This window comes from Lagopus muta, chromosome 1 (genome assembly GCF_023343835.1).
Source record: "Lagopus muta isolate bLagMut1 chromosome 1, bLagMut1 primary, whole genome shotgun sequence".
In the NCBI taxonomy this organism is placed as follows: domain Eukaryota; kingdom Metazoa; phylum Chordata; class Aves; order Galliformes; family Phasianidae; genus Lagopus; species Lagopus muta.
Genome location: NC_064433.1, coordinates 147,148,873 through 147,153,823, shown reverse-complemented (window position 1 = coordinate 147,153,823; position 4,951 = coordinate 147,148,873). Strand labels below are relative to the sequence as shown.

At 34.5% G+C, this 4,951-nt stretch overlaps 1 long non-coding RNA gene across 1 annotated transcript; it reads left to right on the top strand.

Annotated features, from left to right (window-relative positions):
• The first annotated feature begins 643 nt into the window (after window positions 1–643).
• LOC125688013 (uncharacterized) lies at window positions 644–4,269 on the top strand. The gene is made up of 3 exons (XR_007374566.1): window positions 644–906; window positions 3,403–3,502; window positions 4,103–4,269. It is a non-coding gene; the product is annotated as an uncharacterized LOC125688013 (long non-coding RNA).
• The last annotated feature ends 682 nt before the right edge of the window (window positions 4,270–4,951 follow it).

Here is a 4,951-nt window from a genome sequence, read left to right as displayed (position 1 = left end):
GCAACTGAGGAGAGGTTGGAGGAAGTGGAGTTGTTTATTCTAGAGGAGGCTAAGGAGAGACGTCATTGCTCCTTTCAACTACCAGAAAGGAGGTTGCAGGAAGGAGGGTGTCAGTCTATTTTCTTAGGCAACTAGTCATAGGACGTGAGGAAATTACTTCAAGCTGTGCCATGGGAGGTTTAAATTGGACATTAGGAAAAATTTCTTAATGGAAAATGTTGTCAAGGACGGAAACAGAGACTGCCCAGGAAAGTGGTGGAGTCCTCATCCCTGGAAGTATTTAAAAGATGTGTGGATGTAGCACTAAGGGGCAAAGTTTTGTAATGGAATTCTGTAGATCAGGCTGAAGCTAGACTTGATCATCTTGAAAGTCTTTCCCAACCTAGATGATTCTATGACTCCATAGCAAACCATTGCGATGAGAAAGGAGATCACTGTGCCTTACAGTCTGATAAAATCAACTTTTACAGATCAGGCAGGAGAAATTCCCCTTGTTGTGCCATGAAGTCTACTCATGTATTCAAGAAAGGATTTATGTGGGAATAAAGTGATGTGTATCTTTCTGGCACATACTCTGCGACAACACTACACAGAACTCTAATGCTGTGAATTCTCTTTCTCTTTCTGATTGGTTAAGGGATAGACTTGCTGAAGGTGGTTTCAAGTCACCCCCCACAACCATGACACATCGTGACCACTATGCGAATGGAGAAGCACGATAGATACAGCACACACACAGTGAAGATACTGGACTGTCTCCACCTGGCAAAAACTCCTGGCCAATTGGAAGATATTATCACATGTCACTAAAGGCACTGCCAATACTACAGCTGGCAGTGCAAACTGCACCGCCCGTGAAGAAGCAGCAGGAGGATGGACCCTCAGAACATCACAGAGTCTGCAGTGGTAACTTGCTTTTGTTCCCTTTTCTTTTTTTTTTTTCTCTCTCTCTATCACTCTCTCTTTTTCTTTTCCTTTTTCTCTTTCACACACCCATCTTTTAATAAATACAGGCACACTCTTGCTTGATCAACACCTTGATTACATTCCCAGTCTTAATTTGGAGGGATTGGAATCAATATAATGAACTGTAAGCCTCTTTGGCTTGCAACAGTTGACAATATGTTAATCAATAGAAGTAATCAAGAAAATGGAAAAATATAGAAAATCACATTTCACTTAAGATTTTACACAGACATCAGCTTAACCTAAAGTGAAATAAGTTACTGCAATTGAAATATGGACTTACCAGAGTTTTTGTTGTTGTTGTTTTTTCTCCAGAAAATAGTTTAACAAGATAATAAGAAAATCGTGATGATTCCTCATCATATATATATGACCTTTTTAAATTATAAAGGCACACTGAAATTTACCAAAATGCTAAAGTTGTAAATACAAGCAATTTTACTCTTCATTATTCAAAATGAACAAAGAACTTGCACATTCACTGTTATCGATAAGAAGTAGGAATGTTACTTTCATGACCTATTGTTTCATATGCTACTTTCTCTCATGATAAAGACATAATGGTGTTGTTATGATATTAAACATGATGATGTTTGTATGCACATCCTTTGGAATATCGAATCCATCTATCAAAACAGAAAGATGACTTAAAACTTGCCCCTTTATGAAAAGTAGAGTCCCATGTGAAGTATGGCACTTAACACAACATTTGTGACTTCATACTTTTTGATGAATCTGAAACTGATTTTTAGGTAGTCACCTTGAAAGTGATAAGAAAGATAGAAAAAAATTTATGTGGATATTTGCACTGGTAAAAAATATTGCTCTTTTAATTTATATCTGCCAGGCTTTTTCCTCCAATTTTAGACAGTCCAGGAACACAAATAATTTATTTTCATCATATAAATTCTTTGATAATCAAAATTCATGTTTATTCATCATCTTTTCCATATTTATCTTCCTTTTGTATAAGTAAGATGGACAGTAATGCTCTCAAATATTCAGAAACTCTCTCTTTTGGGACACAGGCAAAACAGATTAAAACTGAACGTCTGTTTTTTTTGTTCCAATCTTCCTCTGTATTTATTTCTCAATAACAGAACAGCTAAATCTTCAGTCTTATGCATATTTTCTTTCATCTCCATCTCCCATTATCTTTTTAAGTAGAAATTAATCACTTAGTTGAAGATGCTTAAATAGTCATAGATGCTTAAAGAGCCATCATTTCATTTGCTCTTGTTGAGTTCCAAGATGCCAAATTAAGTGCATACTCAAAGGCTCTACTTTGGCAGAATGTTGCACAACAATTTTCTTTATTTTTTTTTTTTCTTATCAAACAAAACAATATTCTATTTTAATTCATTACTGTCATCATGAAAGGAAAGTCAAGGAAGCATCGCACAGTCAGCATGAATGCGCATGGAACTTATAACAGGGAACTCACCACCTATGTTTACAGTGATAGATGTGGGAAAGCTGATACTGAAACAAAAGTAGAATATGAAAGGTGAATGAAAGTCTTCTATAACAGCAGAATTCAAAGAACATTCTAAGAAAAATTTGAGCCAACGTACTTGGGTGGGAGGGAGGGACGGGGAGGAGGGAGAAGCGGCAGAAGAGCTACAGATAAGAGCACAGAAAAGGAAAACAATACTCAAATTTGATTTGCCTCTGTTTTTCCTGATGAGATTTACCTTCAGGCCTCTCAGGAGACCAAGCACATTAATAGAGTTGGTGTGAAGCAGTAGGGTGGAGTGAAGCAATATCCCCAGTAGAAAAATAAAAAGGGAGAACTTAAACTAACAGAATGAATGTACTTCCCTGAGACCAGATGGGACATATCCCAGGGTTCTGGGGGATCTAAAGGTTGTCATTGATGGACTGTTCTTTATTATCTCCAATCAAATGATCTTGTTGGCTGGGAAAAGTTCCCAATGACTGGGAAGAAGGCAAACACCAAATTCATCTTCAGGAAGAGTAAATTGGGACATTTAAGGAATTACATGCTGGTCAGCTGTAAGTCCCAGAGTATCCTGGAACAAATTATCCTAAAAAATCATTTACCAGCACATGAAAGACACAAAGAATATAAGGAATATCATGCATGGATTTTCCATAATGTTTTTTAATACTAAAATTCACTACTTAATGAAAGAGGAATATATGATCCTGTGAAGGACTATATGTTATGTTTTGTTTCTTTTTCATCAACAAGATATAGCTATAATTAAACTACTAATAAATTACAGCAGTATTTCATGCTACGGAATGGATTTATCAAATGCAGCTTTTAGACAATAAATCTAGCATTGTCTGATACTATAGCAAAATGAGATTTATTGAAAGATAGGATATGTTTTAATGAAGTAAAGACTAAATAATGGCCACTAGTGTAAGATTTCTCATACTTTTTAACTGATTAAGAATCATTTTCAGGACAATTTGATCATCTGTCCTTTTGGAATTGGTCATCTTCAGCTTCTCTCTTCATTTATTTCTCAGAGAGATGGAACTTATCCAGCCAGAGCCACATAAAGTAAGTGATAATATAGTTTTGAAAAGGAAAAACGATTTAATTTTCTTTTTAGATAAATTGTAGACTGCATGAATGAAGTCACATGTGGTGTTTTGTTATTTTCTAGTGAGAAACTTTACTGAATTATCTGCCATAATTGAAAGATCTGTCATGAGACATAAACCTCTGGGTATCAGTATTTCTTTGCTTCATGCACTATCCTATGTCTTCATTCCTTCTAAGGAAAGTTGCTGATTCAAATTTTAAATGTGACATTTTACAAATTAATTTGAACAAGATAATTTGAACTACAGGGTAAATTAATAAATTGCAAGACTAAATCCTTGACTGCATTCACTCAGAAATTTTTTTTCTTTATGAACATTTGTAAGCAGACGCTAAGCTGTTCTGAGTAAATTGATCTTATGGATGAAATAGTTGTTTGAAGACAATATTGTTGTGAGTGCTCTTGAAAAATATGTTGCCCATGTGCTGATTTTTTTGATAGTTATTGTTAATATTGACTATTGTCTAGTATTTGTAGATTAGTTTATGTTTCTTTAACATGGTGTAGTGAAGTAGAATTTGTCTTGAGGTATGTGTTATATTCTTCTTTTGCAGGATTCAGTATACAATCAGCATCTTCACGTTGACTTTTTTTTTTTTGTATATTTCTACATCACCTTCTACTGTGTCTCAGTAAATCTTTTTTTTTTTTTTAAATGCAAAAACAACAGCAATATATTGTCACTAATGGGAGTACTGAATAAAATTTAGGCATCATGATTTGGTAGCCATATGAGTGGATTTTCAATTCTGTAGCTCAATTCTGACATATGTATATATATTTATATATATTTGGAGATTATGGAGAGTCATCAGAAATTTGTAGATCTGCTGTGGTTGTAATAGTAATCTACAATTACTTCCTCTAGTAAATTAATTTCATGCTAAATGGATGCCAGTCACAGGTTTTAACTATCATGCAGTGCAATAACAGAAGATAGCTCTAAATGAAGTCTTAGTACAGTATGTTAAAAAAAAAAAAGAAAAAAAAAAAAAAAAGAAAAAAAAAAAGTCTGGAATACCTGGAAACTGTATTCTTTGCAATACCAGTATTTTTTTTTCAAGGTAATAAGCCCTCACATCACACCTTGGAACTTGTGTGATTGTTTGTATGGGTCTGCATTGCACATTGTGGAATCAGTAGCTAATATAATGGAATAAAAATTTTAAAAAATAAAATCCATGCTCTTCAAGCATCCTGGAAAGCAAAGTAAAAGGTACTGAGGGACCACAGTATGATGCAGTGTTCTTTTTCTCACAGCGGGTGATAAAGGGAGATGGACACAAAAGAAGTACTGGTCCAAAAAAGGGTACTAAAAGCTACTCTTCTTCATCTGTCAGTATTTCAGTCATCTTAAAAAAAAAAAAAAAAAAAAAAAAAATCAGGCATGAGGGAGGAGATGC